The sequence below is a fragment of the Passer domesticus genome, chromosome 2 (assembly GCF_036417665.1).
Source record: "Passer domesticus isolate bPasDom1 chromosome 2, bPasDom1.hap1, whole genome shotgun sequence".
In the NCBI taxonomy this organism is placed as follows: domain Eukaryota; kingdom Metazoa; phylum Chordata; class Aves; order Passeriformes; family Passeridae; genus Passer; species Passer domesticus.
In genome coordinates this window covers 38,164,227-38,180,383 of record NC_087475.1, presented here as the reverse complement: position 1 = coordinate 38,180,383, position 16,157 = coordinate 38,164,227, and positions in this window count along the sequence as shown.

Below are 16,157 nucleotides of genomic sequence, written 5' to 3'. Positions count from 1 at the left end.
TTTCATGTATGTTCCCAAATCTTCCACTCAGATACATACAAGCCACATTCTGAGAAACAGCCCTCTCAGGTAATAATAATAATAATAATAATAATAATAATCTTGTTTAAAGTATCTCTTGCTTATCTTGTGTCTCCAGGCCATTCTCATACAAAGTAATAGGCAGACCTTCACAAGCTGTTTTTGGACTGGGAGGTGGCAGAGTAGACAAGGAGATGGCTAATCAGCTGTAGGCAAAGCACACTGACAGGAAGCACACCACTGCTTCTGGGAGTTTAGCTATTATTTCTGCAGCAGTGTCATGCAGCCCCATGAAGTGTCAGGTCTACATGATGTACCCAACTACTCGGACCAACCTTGGGCATTATCAACGTGGTTCTACGCTGAATCATGCAGTCCCCTGCTCCTATCCTGCTGCCAGCACGTTCACCCTTTCACAAGGAAGCCATGTCAAATATTTTGCTAAATTGAACAGAATTAAATAAATCTGAATTTTACTTACTGACCCAGATATTTATATCTCTAAAAACACCTTTAACCTCAGGTATGCTACCTGTCCAAACCTGTGTGATTTCATGTCTCCTATCCACAGTCGATGTGCTTATTCACATGTTCCCACATAGTTGTCTCAGGATAATTTTCCTTCTTTGCAGTTCTGTGACTTGGTCTATTTTGACAACAAACAAACAAAAAAAAACCCCTTAAAATTAAATTTCCACTCTTCAGTCACCAGGAAACTCTTGGAAACTGTAAACTTTTCTTTGTAATCTTTTTTCTTTTCTGTTATAAGGAAGATTCACTGGTTTACTAAGTACTTTTCTTACAATTCCTGGATGCAGAAGAAAAAAAAGTTAAATCTTGGCTATTTCTTCAAATGCCACTGACTTTTTCATATTTCAGTTATTGATGAAATTGTCACTTTTGAGAGATAGAGGTCATTTCTGGATTGTGTTACAGCTGGCAATTTTTGTTTTAAAATATTAAAATGTCAGCTAAAGCCAACAACTTTCCAGGCAGAACTGAATACTGATTGGAGAAGGGATAGATGTGTGAATATATTTATGCACAGGTGCTCCAAGTTTTTTGTCAGCACAAGCTGCCAAGGCCTATAATAAATCCCAGGAAAAAAAAAAAAGTATTAAAATGATGAGGTAATTTTTTGCTCTAGTATTATTCTCTAATTTATCTCTGCATTTCTCATACATGTTCTCATACATCTCAGGTCATTGTGCTTTGGGTCAGTATGCTTCAGATGTAACTTTGATATGCTCCGAAACCAAAACTGGAATACTTTTCTTTTCAATGTTTAAATTAATTTATAATATATTTTTATTATAACCACTGTCCTAGTTTACTTTATCACTTCATTCATGGTTAAAAACACAAGCCTAAATGTGGTGAAAAAGAATGCCTCATTGACATTCAAAAAAGTGCTTTTCAACTCTTTTCATGCAAGTGGATGAGAAAAATTTGTGAATATAGGAGGACCAGTAAGGACTTGATGAAGGGACTCTGAGACTGAAATTTTGTCTGCTTTTTCAACTGTATCAACTGATTTAAGAAAAGACATTTCCTCTTCCTTCCAACCATACTTCCCTAGAGTTATAGCTATATATAAGTTTCTATTTTAACATTCTCTTGGCACTCATTTTTTGGGTGTTCCTGTTGGCTTGCTTTCACTGAAACTTATGTCAATTACCACACTCTGCATACCCCAGGCAGCCTTCCTTGGCTGGAATTAAACTTCTTCCTCTGCAGTGGCAAGCTCTAGACATATTATCTGTGAGTGCACACATGCTCTTCCAGCGTCCATGAAGATCTGGAAACTCAGTGCAGCTGTGAGCTTCTCAGCAGTCTGAAGGCACTTAAAAACCAAAAAATTCCTTCCTTTGCACTTCCTTCTCCCCCTCCTAAACTGTTACTCTTTTCTGATTTTTTGGTGTATGCGAATTCTTGGCAGAGCAGGTTCTTGTAGAACCTTTTTTTTACTTTGTCTGAAGCCTAATCTTGGTAGGAGGTCCAAGATTTACCTGTGAGTAGTAGTATCTGAAATGCTGACGTTGATGTATCTGTCATCTTGGACACAGGAGATTTCTGCTGTGGATAAGAGATGTTTTATAAGGTCTTACTTGATTGTTAGTATGTAAAGACGCCTGTATTTCAGAAGCTAAAAAGGATTAATATTAGAATTCATGGACTCATGTCCATGAAATAGAAGTTAACTTTGAATACTTGAAGATGAAAATGGAACAGTAGACGAGAAGACAGTAAAAAGAAAAAACAAGATGAAAAATGTCATTGCTGAATCTAACATAATTTGCAAACCGAATCCTGAAGACACGTGGCTTTATTATCTTCTATGAAATCTATCAGACCAGGATGAATACCAGAGTATGTAGATACTGCTGTCAACCTTGATGCAGAATTTGCTGTCTTCCTTGTCTAATCCAGGCTATTTTTTAATAGATCACATGAAAAATAGGTAGCCTATACTTTCCTGGGTTAATTGTAACAATATTTTCACCCATAGTCTGGTAAAATTTACTTTTTCTAGGTTCACTGACACTTAAAGACCAAAAACTTTGGTACCATTTGATTTTTTTTTCTGGATAGAAGTTTTTATTTCCTTAACTTTTATTAAAATTAAAATATTCCACAAAAAACTGCAGAAGAAAGGACAACTTTGAAAAAAAATGGCTCCATGCTTTTGAATCAGATTTCTTTTGGAAAGATTCACTTTGAATGAAAGGTTTCCTCAGTTTATGTAGGTTTCCTGTCTGTTGATGAGTTTCTTGCTTTTGGTCTTCATCATTATTTGTACTGAAATGTTAAGACATTTAAGACACATTTTAGAATCCATTGCTCATGCTTAACACAAAGATCTGTTGTGAACACTGCAGTATTCTGGCCATGAGATCTAAGGTTGACTTGTAAAAATTTTTTTTAAAACATTCACACAAAAAAAGAATTTATAATATAAACCAAAAAATGTGGTAGCAAATATCTGTTGGTCTATTCTGCCCATACAAAATTAAAAACAGATTTTATTTACTATTTCATCTCAGAATTGCTTTCATAGAAAATTGTGCTGTTGACTGAAAAAAAACCAAACCAAAACAAAAAGCACACTAAGTTATGTCAGAATTCAAAAAGAAAAAAAAATAATAAATTATAAAAAAGTAACCGAAGGTTGTTTTTTTTTAACTATGGGGGAAAAGAATCCAAAACCAACCTTCTTGCCCCTTTCTTCCTGCAGCCAGCACTTAATGGCAACTCATTTTTCTTCTTCTGCCTTGATCATGGACACTTTTTCCTAAAGCAGTTCTCAGGGTACTGGTAGTCCAAGAATACGACTGCTTTGTAGATATTCCCATTCTTGACTTCCAAAGTCGTTGTTTCACTGGCCAGAACCAGCAACAGCCACAGAGATGTCTCAGTAATCGGTAACACATCTCTTGTTTTCCTGCATCTGTTTGCCTCTGTGTGAGCACTGTCAGAGCTGCTCTCGAGTCAGATGGAGACCTTTCTCAACTTTAACCGTCTAACCTGCAGGATTAAGAATGAAGAACTGGCAAACACAACCACCAGGATTTTCCTTGAATTTACTGGGAAGAGAGTGGCATCTCTTTGTAATGGTGAATATTTTGCTGCAGTGACTATGACAAGTTAATTGAGTGATTATTTAATTTATTTTAGTATTTAAGCCGGGTACACAAAGTACAGTGGAAGAATCTGGGAGCACGTGAATGAAGACATGATTGTTGCAAATCATGTACTGGAAAAATAATTTCCAGTAAAAACCTAAATAACTCCTTCCAAGAAAAACAAAGAATGAAGCCTTTCCAGTCAAGGCCATGTAAAATAATTAAATTCCAGAAATAAAATGTAACAAAATACATTTGCATATGAAAAAATGTTGCTTGAATGATGCTATTGCATATCATAAAATAGTTTGTAGCATGAAGGAGAGAGATTAATCTGTACTGTACTCTGAAAATTGAAATAAATATTATTTAATTAGATGCTCATTTTTACGTAGAATCCTATTTAAACGGAGTTTAAAACACTTTAAACATACTTATTTCAAGGAGAATCTGGAATTGCTTAAGTATTTTGTAGTATCACTGCATGGAGGGTAATCATGAGGGAACCATTCAATGACCTTCAATGACAGGCTTCCACAAACTTTCTAGAGCAGAGAATATTTACTTCTACACAACCAGAGTGGCTGTAGCAGCAAGGAGTGAGGGAGCCGTGACCAAAATATTGTGTATTAAATACATGTAATTTTGCCTCTGGGCAACCAATGAGCCAAATAACTGAAAAGTTTCCCCATCAGGGTTTCCCTTATAGCGACTTTTTTTTTCTCAAGGATGGAGGTCTTGGGAGCAGCCATATCTTACAAATTAACAACCTCTCTCTTCTTTGTGGCACTTTAAGCACACGCCATTACCCTGCCCTCAATTCTTTGTAGTGCAAATTAAAAGTCCTATAAAATAGTGGAAGAAAGAATTAAAAAAAATCCCATTAAATAAATGTGATACATGTATCTTAGAGGGCATGACCTGCATGAATTTACAGACTATACCCCTTGCTTATGGAAATTACTTACCTTTCTGGACCTTTTGCAGTCATTATGGCTTCCTAAAAGGAAATTTGTATTTTATGATATGAATTTAGATGGGGTTTAAGGGTGCTTTTTGTTATTTGAGGCTCTACTTTGTGATTTAATTTGTGTATATCTGCATATTTATTATTATATATTTCATAGAGTAGTAGCAACGGTATTTAGTTTTAGATTGTTCTTGTGATGAATAAACACCCTAGTGTTGCCACATATAAAAAAAACCCCAACAGTCTAGGGAAGGCAAATCCCCAGGGCAGTGTAGGTGGTAATTTTGTCCTAGAGTGTGGGACTAAAGACAGTATTGCTGAGGGCTTGGTAATAAGATCTGAAGCTTTTCACAGTCACCATTTCCAATCTAACCCCAGGCCAAAAGTAACTGAAAATTGTTTCCTTCTATTTGGTTTTCCTCCCTTGTTGATCTCATAACAAGGCAGGACTTACTGCAATATAAATTTAAAATTTATAAATTATTGTACATCCTAGTGATCAGCACCAGCCAAAATCTGACTGTCAATTTGAGGAGATGGTTTTCAGAGTAGAGCAGCCTTTTATTTCAAGACATATTCTTTGAATAAAAATAAAGCATACTTGGAAATGAGGACTATTGTGAGATTGCACTGAATAAGCTATGTAACAAAAACTCAATTAATAAGTAAAGGCATTCAAGTTACAATTCTTTAATTGCAGTATTTTTTAACTTGCACTAGAATCCAATGAAAAAATCCAACCTCATAATTCCGAGGTTGAAACTCATACAATTTCATTAGAAGATTATATCTGGCTGTTCCTACTATATGGTCAACAGAGTTATGCAAAGGCTGTACTGAGACTCCAATGTTCAGTGTCCACAGTATTTTCATACTGTACAACATGGTACATAATAAATCTGAATAAAACCTACTGCACTATATTGAAACCCATAATTTCAAAAGAATGCATTTTTCCCTAAATAATTTAAAGTAATATGGGAAAATCAATATTTAATCTTTCCAGTGCTATTATACACTGGGGGAGGAACTGGATATATAGTTCAGGCTGATAGAATGTTAGAACAAATATACAAACAGTACAGTTCACTAGAGGGTCTCGAGAACTTGCATGTGAATTATAAGGAAATAGGGAAGTAGACCTTATGCTAGAAAGTCAGTTTAGGAAGATTTTTTAAGGAGGGTAGGGGTTCTGGTAACAGCACAGAAAGACATTCATCTGGGAACAGATAAACCATCTTGTGCAAAGTATATCAAGCTACATTGCCTTTCTTAAGAGGTTCAGAGACCAGTTAGGAGCTGGATTCTCAGATGGTTTGACTCAAATAAAAATCAAGACTCTTGGCTTTCTCTTAACTGTGCTGGTTTGCCCAAGCTGAATACTGTCCAGGTGTAAAGATGGATCTGTATGGAATATACAACAAGTGTGGAGCCCACAAACTACTATAATTGTAAACATTCCAGAAAGGTTATCTGAGGGCATGGCGTGATTGAAAAACACAGTACTGAATAAATCCATAGCTCTTACATATTGGTTGTCTGAATCTGCCAGGCTGAATGTGTCATAGAGTTCTCTTACCAAAGTTTCCAGCCATGTACTTTTTTATAAAGTGGAAGCATGAAAATTCATCAAGGTGATTTCCAAGGACAGTGGTTAATGAATCTTCACAGAGAAGTTGGAAATTACTGCATTACTTGGATTTGAGAGGGTGAAGTTACTAAGACTGCATTAGAAGCACTCAGATGCTGCAACTGACCCTGTCCAAAGTCTTGCTTTCATAGGCTACCTCCAGTAAATCATGCTGTCTGAAGGTTCACAACCGTTTCCTAAAAGAGCATGCGTGAATTAGGAGCTTCATTAAGGAATTCCTCTTATTTTACTATTTAAAGAAAAACAGTACAGTAATTCTAAATATAAATATAGCCCTTCTGCCTTTGAGTGCCCTGGTGTCATTTCAATCAGTCTGTTGGCAGAAATATCTTGCAGAGTTGGCATTAGTAAATTAAGATTCCCACTGACACATAATTTTTATCCATGGCAGCATTTTTAGCATGCCAGATAGAACAAAATTGAAATATATTTTATATTCTTTGGTTGACAAAAACAGTGAAGTGAAATATGAAAATATGTACTGTGTGTACTGTTTCCATTAGCTGGTACAGATATGTCTTTGCCTTCCACAAATGTCAGATTGCCTGAAAATACACCACTACCAATGGCAGAATATCTTCTGTGAATATTGACTCTTCCCTTGAAAAGTTAGAGCCACTCAGGCTTGTGTGTACGTGTTAATGGGGTCTTCTCCTGCTTTGCCACAAGCACGCCTGTGATCCTGTCACAGTAAATAGACATAACCCAGGCTAAATCCTTTCATCTTACAAAGCAATCTCAGCAGATGGGCTGGGACAGGAAGGCACATCAGTGTCCTTGCAGCCTTCATTCCCCTTTAGTATAATATGTGACGGTGCATATGTTTCCAACCTGTGATGGGGAACTGGCCACATAACAGCAGAGCTTTTTATCCATTATTGTGGCACAACTTTTCTTGAGGCTGGAGTTTTTGTGCAACCATGGGAAATGTGAGTACAACTAGTTAGGATGGAATGAATATCTGTTTTGTACTGCTTCTTAAAAGTCTGTGAAATGTTTTCAAAGAGAAACCAGTACACTACAGAAGATTACTTGAAGACAGAGTATTTTGGATACTATGGTACACCCCCAAAAGTCAAAATGGGTTCTGAATAGTATAATGAAAAAAAAAAACAAACCACAAACCATCTTCACTTTGCTAATTATTTTATATAATTTCATTACTCTGAGAGCAGAACTCCCTTTAAGATGATAATTAGTGTTGTATAAGGGTCTGCAAGATTTTTTTCTTAAGGCTTTTGCATCACTTTCCTTTCCAGTTGGCCCCAGCTTACAATTAAACCTACAAAGGCTGTAACTCAAAGGCTGCATAGATTCTGTGTGTACCTGCTACAACTGTTAGGTCTAGGAGGGACTCCCATAGAGAGCAGACTCATTTGAGGGACAGACACATGGCTCCTAGCATGTCTCACATTTTCTGTTATATTCAAGGGATGCCTCTGCTGATGAAATAGCTTTTTTAAATTGAAGGTGGCTTATAAAATTCAAAAAAGCTGAGGAGATCATGGTTTTGTAGGCAACTTTATAATTTGAAATAATTATAATAATCTTGAATTCTACCTCCAAAACAACAAGCTGTTATTTTGCTCTAAATATGCTTTTCTCAGATTTTGATTTTTAGGGTTGTTGTGTGATGTTCTGATGCTTTAAGAAGGACATATTAAAAACCCAGTACATTTGTAACAAAGAAGACAGGACTAAGTCACTGGTGACTTTGTCTTCACACTGCAGTTCTAGCTATCCAATAACAGTACATTTCCATGCAGCTAATTGATATAACCAGGCAAAACATTTATAATTTGCTGTAATTTGTTATGATGCAGACATAAGTTCAAGTGGAAAAAATATTTTTTCTTACCATGCTGAACTTCCCTAAAGCAACATATTCAAGGGCACCAGCTCTGCCTGCATCTGCACTCATATGTACTGTTAGAATGTACCAATGTTCACTCAGTATCCCCTTTTATTTTTTGGGGAAATATTATCTGGTCAGGTTGGCTAAATGGATTTCTCTGTTAGATATGGCCAAGGCTTACATCCACAAGAAGGAGTCAGGAAGAGCTTCTATGGCTCGGCTATAGCCCATTTGTTCCAATGAGAGAAAAGAGAAAATATTGACTCTCAGGAGAAGTTGAAGGAATTATTATATTTTTCTGGTATTTACAAGAACAAGTGGTTAAATTTAAAATAGATTTAGGGCTACTGAGTACTTTAAAACAGATCACTTCCTCAAATTATTACTACATGGAGAGGGTGTTAGCTTCACCTGCTCTGCCAATTTTCTCAGGACAGTATGAAAATAACAGTTCTTGGCTTTTTCTGAGAGCAGGATTTAGTTTGTTTTCCCTCAATAAGTCTGAAAAGCAAGAACTTTCTCTCCTCTTCACATGCCCTCATAAAAAAAAATCCTGCAATACTTAGATCATGTAAATGTATGTTCTATATATGTCTATGAAATAACTAAAGGACAAATGATCTTCCAGTTTTATTTCTACAACTTTAATGAACAAAATATGTGTGTATTATACAGCTGCAAGTGAGTAAGGAGTGTTGTCACAGAATTCTACTTAGGAAATATTTATCTTATAATGTGGCACTTGACTACAGGACTGTTTGAATCATATGTACATGCAGTAGTGGCTAAGATATAATTCTTGACCTTTTTTTTCTTATGCCTGGTCTGCCCATCAGCAAAAAAGATATAACTCCTCTTTCTTCTGTCCTCAGTCATAATCATATATCCAGGAATGACATTTTATATTATATCTTGAAATACATTGGAAATAATAAGTATGTGATGTAAACCAATAAAAAGTTTTGTAGGAGAAAGTATAGAATCAAACTTCCTAATGCTTTTTTTTACTAAATCTAAGTAACCATTCTGCTCAGCTAACACAGCTCATCATATTTTCAATACAGTCCTACAGCTTCAGCAGCTGTATATTGTAAAAATTTATGATATTAAGATGTTAATTATGTAATGTAATACGTGTAAAATACTCTGAAGTCAATTTAAAAAAAATCACAGGGAGTTATTTATTACTTACATAAATAAGCAGGTGTCTTTAATAGAATGCAATACTTATCAGAATACACATAAGAGGCAAACCTTCATCAGCAGTGTGCCAGTCTGCCTTCCATGGGAACAGAGGCTGTAATTTCATACTTCTAAACTACGTGCCGTTATTGGCTGATGCAGCCTGGATGCATGCTGGCCGTGCTGTGAGCCCTTCACAAGGGATGCGGGGAGAATTAGTCTCATTCATGTTTTTGTTCCTAAAGCTGAGGATAAGCAGCAGAGATGCAGCTCAAATTAAAGCAAATCTGTGGGTGACCCATGGGCAAATGTAAAGTCTGCACCTGAAGGCATGCCAGGCTCAGCTCAATGCTGGAATTCACTCTCTGTAACATTCAATTTTCAGTGAGGTCATGTAGGACATGCAGTTAGCTTGACCATTCCACTTTTCATTTGAAGGATTCTTAACCCAAGAGGACATGGGATTTTTATTTTTGTAGTTGTGCCATAGTGTTGAATGCCATGGTGTTTGTATGAGCCAGTTAAAATATTGAGCCAGTGCTTTATGATGTCTTAGCAAAAGCTCATTGACAATATAGGTAGGTCCAAGCACAAAGTGGGAGGCAAGCACCTGTCTTGCTTTAATGCTTAATCTGATAGTAAAAAGGGCAAGAAGGTGTCTTATTCATCCTCTTCTCTGGTCATCTTACACATCTTGGTGCAAACCTCAGAGCAGGACAGGCCTGGAAAGCTAAAAGCAGCAGAAAATAGACTATATGGTTAGTGTTACAATATATGTAAACCTTGCCTCAGTTTAGGACAGGAGTACAGTGTTGATCAACATGCTGGGGTAGATTCAAAGGGACTTGAATTAAACCCCTAAAGTAAAGAATGTGTCCCAGTTGGGACAGTAGTCAGAGGTCTATGGCGTCACTTCAGTGCTGTGCTGTAAAACATTCAGGTACATGTTCTGTCTTGAGTCACAGAAGTTATGCTTAAGCCACAGACTAAATGAAATCAGGAACTATCCAGGCATTGGAAGCCTTTTACATATGTTGTTGCATTGTTAGAATAATCTCTGCCATACTTTTGCCTTGTTTTGCTGTTAAAAAAATCTTAGTAATATTTTTTGATTTATCTTATTTGTTCACTTGGAACAAACATATGATCACCTTTTTTGAAGACTGAGAGAGCTTGATGGTATGGGTGAAGCCAAACCATGCTGAAGAGTCTCAGGGCCAGAGTACACAAGCAGCGTAAAATTACTAATATATTTGCCGCCTGTTTTGTCCAATAGAACACTTATTGCTAAAATTAACACATTGTCAATTTTATTGAGAAGACATTTCATGCTCACACTAAAGTCTATTTGGAGCCAAATCTAGCAAAGAATATGAAGGACAACAAGATCTTCTACAGGTCCATAATTAGCTAAAACCAGAAAGACTTGGGTATATGCAGGCCAGGTGCTGAATGGAGAAAGGCACTGGTGACAAGCAGCACATCTATCCAGCCTGATAGCCTCCCATGGTGAGATGACTGGCTCAGTGGTGAATCCTGTTTGTCTTGTCTTTAACAAGGTTTTTGACACTGTCTACCATAACTTCTTCATAAGCAAGTTTATGAAACATGGGCTAGAAAAATGGTAGAAAACTCATTTAAAAATTAATGAAATTTTGGGGCTCAGAAGGTTATTATCAGTGGTATGGAATCCATTTGGATTCCAGGCACAAGTGGTGTAACACAGAATTTAATACTGCTGCTGGTATTCTTTCATATATTCATTATTAATGTGGACAATAAAGCAGAGAGCACATTCAACAAGTCTTCCAATGAAACAGAAGTGGAATTTTCTGATTAATTGGGCAAATATTGTCAAGACAAAAACAGTGGAACAAACATGCTACAGAAACATAAAAGCAAATTTAGTGGTCACATAGCTGAATTCTCTGTTTCTTAAAAAAGGAAAGACATGAAAGGTCTCCTCCATCTCTTTGACTTTAGTGTCATCTACATCATACTAATCATGTACTTGGTGCAGGCATCAGCTCTAGAGGTGAAGAATTGCCCAGAAAGATGAATTTTTAAATGTTGTAGAGATTCTTTTGTATCTAGTAATATAAAGGAAAATCCCAGTTTTGGCAAGACGAAGGGATCTAAGAAATGAGCATTTGAGGAATAACATCGGAAGATAATAACCTGGGGAAATTTTATGCCAATAATGTGTCTCCCAAGAGATGAATAAAGCAAATATCTATAGCCAGTTGGATATCTCACAGATAATTGAGGCTTCAATCAGAACCTCTTACAGTGAAAACATTTTCCTATATCACAGTATACATGCAGTCCCAGGTGTTGGAAGTGTAGAGAAACATATGCAAAATCTGTGATTTATCTGTCAGCTACCTAAGAAATCAGTGCCAATTTTTCTTCTTACAGTGAGGACTGTTTATTTGGGAAAGCTTTAAATCTAGAAAAAGTTCTTGACATAACATCAAATTCTGTATTTCAGTTTTCTATTAAGCCTATGGCAACTTTCTTCTAGAGTTAAAATAGACATAAAACATACTATTCACTGGGTCTGCTATCACTTTGCAGTCTCAGAACTACTTTTGCGTGAGGTTCAAGGTGTCCAGTTCAGCATGATTTAAAAGGTACCTCTGAACTTTTCTAGATGAATTATACAACTTCATCTCCTTGTTCTCCCTGTTTGTATTTTCCAGTTTTGTTACTGTGGATATTTCAGACAGACATCTGTTTGTGGTGTTTCTGAACATCCTAATGCTGAGCACTGCGTGATTTGAGGGCCTGGATAAGTGGCTTTCAGCACACAGCAGCCTCGAGATGCAAACCCTTCAGGGAAAAGAAATGTGCTTTATGTTTCACACACATGAGCACAGAAGATACTAAGAAATGGCATGTGCACAAAGTGATCAGTTCATAGACAGTCTTTTTGGGCATGAAATATAGAAAAAAAATTGAATTTCTGATCACAAGATTCTGCCTCCTGTGCTGGAGGGAATAGTTGGAAAATACAGTGATGTCCACATCCTCAACAGGACCATTTTGAGCAGCAGGACCTTTTCACCTTTCGGGGAAGGACAGATCTCATCCTTTAATGATTCTCAACTGTGAAAATGTTAAGCAGAGTGGAAAGATGGAGAGCCATGACATCCTTGGACTGGAGATGAGCATTAAAAATGTGCAGAAGGTCTCATAAATTATTAAAAGGGAGAAGAGATTAGAAGAAGCAGGGAATAAACATTTGCTACAACTAATGATGTGGAAATCTCAATCAACAAACTGGCAAACTGGTTACAGCAGAACCTTTAGACAAGGGCAATCTTTGAGTTGTGTAGTAAAAGAAATATATATTAAAAAAACAGAGGATATAGCAAAAAATTTAGGATATAGCAATTACACTTCATCTGCAGCCATTCAAAATGCATAAAGCTTTTGCAGTTCTTGCCATAGTGGGGCTATCTCAGTGCCTTGAACAATGTACTAGGAAGGAGGGACCTATGTGTGAGTAACATGTAACTGAGTTAGGAATTACAGAACACAGTGCTTCTGGAAATGAGCACTTTGAGGTAAAACTTATTGAATTGGAGTATGTCTTAGGGTTTGTTGCCCAAATCAGTCAAGTTTCTGGTTCGTAGATATAATTTTATTTTATTAAGGCATCAAAGACACCCAGAATGAATATAAAGAAGTTGTCAGAGTAAGGAGAAATGATACAAGGAAGGCCAAGGCCCACCTGGAATTAAATCTGGTCAAAGATATCAAGGACAACAAGATTTTTTCAAATATATAATTAAGAAAAGGAAAACAAAGGATACTGTGGGCCCATTACTAAAGGAATGGGGACTCTGTTAACAGAAGACATAGAGAAGGCAGATTTAGAGAACACCTTTTTTGTCTCAGTTTACTTGCAAGACCAGCCATCAGTATTCACTGACCACAAAGACCAGGATAATACAACGGTGGAAAGAAAACTTTCTCTTGGTCAAGGAGGCCTGGGATAGAGATCACCTAGGCAAAAAAGACATGCACAAATCCATGGGCCTTGATGGCATGCATCCACTAGTGACGACAGAGCTGTCAGACATAACACCTAGGTGGTTCACTATCATCTTTGAAAGGTGGTGGAGGTCAGGAGAGGTGTCTGAGTGCTGGGAGAAAGCAAATGTCACCCTGGTCTTCAAAAAGGACCAGAAGGAGGACCCAGAAAATCTCAACTTCAGCAAGGATTTTGACACTGTCTTTTTCAACAGCCCTATAAGCAAACTCAGGAAGTCTGCACTGGATGAGTAGACAGTGAGGTAGACTTAGAACTGGCTGCATGGCAGATTGAAGAGGGTTGTAACCAGTGACACAGGGTCTTGTTGGAGGCCTGTCATTTGTGGTGTCATCCAAGGTTCCATACTGGGCTCAGTATTTTTTGACTTGTTCATCAGTGACTTGGATGAAGGGATGGATGCTTCCTTAGCAAATTTACTGACAACACAAAGATGTGGGGACTGGCCAATACCCCAGAAGTCTCTGCAGCCATTCAAAAGGACCTTAACAGTATGGGGAGATGGGCAGAGAAGAACTGTCTGAAATTCAGCAAAAGAAAATGCAGGGTCCTGCACCTGGGTAAGAATAATCCTGGGCACCAGGACAGGCTGCTGAAAAGCAGTTTTGCGAAGAAGAACCTGAGGGTCCTGGTGGACAGAAAACTGTCCATGAGTTAGCAGTGAACCCTTGTTGCCAAGAAAGCAAATGGTACCCTCAACTGCATTGGGAAAAGCACTGACAGCAGGTCAAGGATGATGGTCCTGCCCCTCTACTCAGCCCTGCTGAGGCCACATCTGGAGTGCTGTGTCCACTTCTGGGCTCCTCAGTACAAGAAAGACAGGAGTTCCTGGAGAAGGTCCAGCAGAGGGCAACAAAGACAATATGGGGACTGGAGCATCTCTTTTATGGGTAAAGGCTGAGGAAGCTGGGGCTGTTCAGCCCAGCTGAAGAAACATCTAAGAGGGGACCTCATCAATGTCTTTAAGTATGTTACAGCAGGATCTCAAGAGGATGGAGCCAGGCTCTGCTCAGTGTGCCAAGCAATAGTATGAGAGGAATGGGCAGAGACTGATGCACAGGAAGTTTCATCTGAATACGAGGAAGAACTTTACTGTGCAGGTGACCATGCAATGGAGCAGGTTGCCCATAGCGGTTGTGGAGTCCCCCTCACTAGAGATGTTCAGGAACCATCTGGATACAATTCTGTGTCATGTGCTCTAGGATGACCCTGCTTGAGCAGAGAGGTTGGACCAGATACCTACTGTGGTCCCTTCCAACCTGACACGTTCAGTGATTCTGTGATTCTGTGGGGATAACTGGTGTATAATGCCGTCCTTTTTTATTCAATCCACAAGCCTTTCATTATATTTTCTCTTCCCTGTCCAGTGAGGAAGGGAAATGATGGAACAGTTTGGTGGGCACCTGCCATGTAGCCAGGGTCAATCCATCATGAATTTTTATAGAGGAAGATTGGGTAAAAATTGGGAAAATTTCTCCATAATGTTCTGTGAGTCTGGCTCAGTTTGACAGAAGCCTATAGAAATAGAATATAATTGTTTCATGGAATAAGAAATAGATTAAGATTTTTATGCTTCCCAGCTGGAAAGTAGAGATTGGTTAAGAAGAGCCTGATGGCCTTTCCATATGTCCTTTGGGAAATGCACACAGTAATTAGTTGTTTGAGTAATTGCATAGCTGTCTGAGAGAAATGGAACATGTGGAATTCAGGTGAAATTTAAAAGCAAATGAAGGCTAAAACTAGATTTACAAAGCCCTTGATGATAAAGATTGAACAGATTTCTCTTTTTTACATAAGGGATATTAAGGAAGGAGAATGTAGAGGGCCATATTTGGGCTATATAACAGCATAATTGGGGGTAGGCCTGTATAGACCCTGCTGCCACATTGAGGGTACACAGAAAAGCTACAAGTAAGCTCTTTCAGGAATAAATAACTTTTCCTTTTAACAGTAGGATTTTTTTTTTTTTTAAAGAACTGCAGGTTTTGAAGCTTTCGCAAACGAGAAACATGACTTACTGGAGAGACCATAAGAAAAGATAGATGTTTACATAGCTTTTCTATCAGTGAGAAAGGAAACTGCTCCTGGGATCTGAGAAGGTTGTTGAAGAATTTTATGAGATTCATTTATTTGCTTTCTGCAGTGTTTTCAAGGGCTTTCAAAGATATTTTGAGCAAAAGAGCATTAAGATCTTTACCACATAAAGGCCTTCACATTGCTTTCTTTCTTTGGTAAAAATTAATATTTAGAGAATGCTAGAGACCTGATTTTCTGTTTGAAATAGATTACAAAATTGTGATTCTGTTTTAGCAAAAATACTGAGAAATAAAATAGCAAGGCAATTATTACATCTCAGCTACTCTAATACCTTTAAAATGTAATGAAATGTACATTCTGCCTGTCAAACTGCCACTACAAGACTCTTGAATTTCTCAGTATTTGCTATAGATGTAACTTGACATTCAACAGTTTCTCCTGCCTAGAAGGACACAGATTTTCTCCAAAAATTAACTTCAGTAGGAATATCTGACACTGCTGCATTCATCGTCAATATCCTAATGGAATAAGGTCACCTGTTCTGTAAGAAAAACAGGAGAATGAGAGTGTAGTATCGTGCTGCATTTCTGCAGTTCAAAATTAAGCAGTGTCATGTCCTTGGCTGCTGATCCATAAACCTGTAGGTCTCTAGTGGATGAAGAGTGCAGGTGCACTGTCAATCACAGCCTACGAGGCCTATCTCACTATTGTCTGGCTTTACATGCAAACCCTATCTTTTAATGAGATCTTAGCTATTAGAA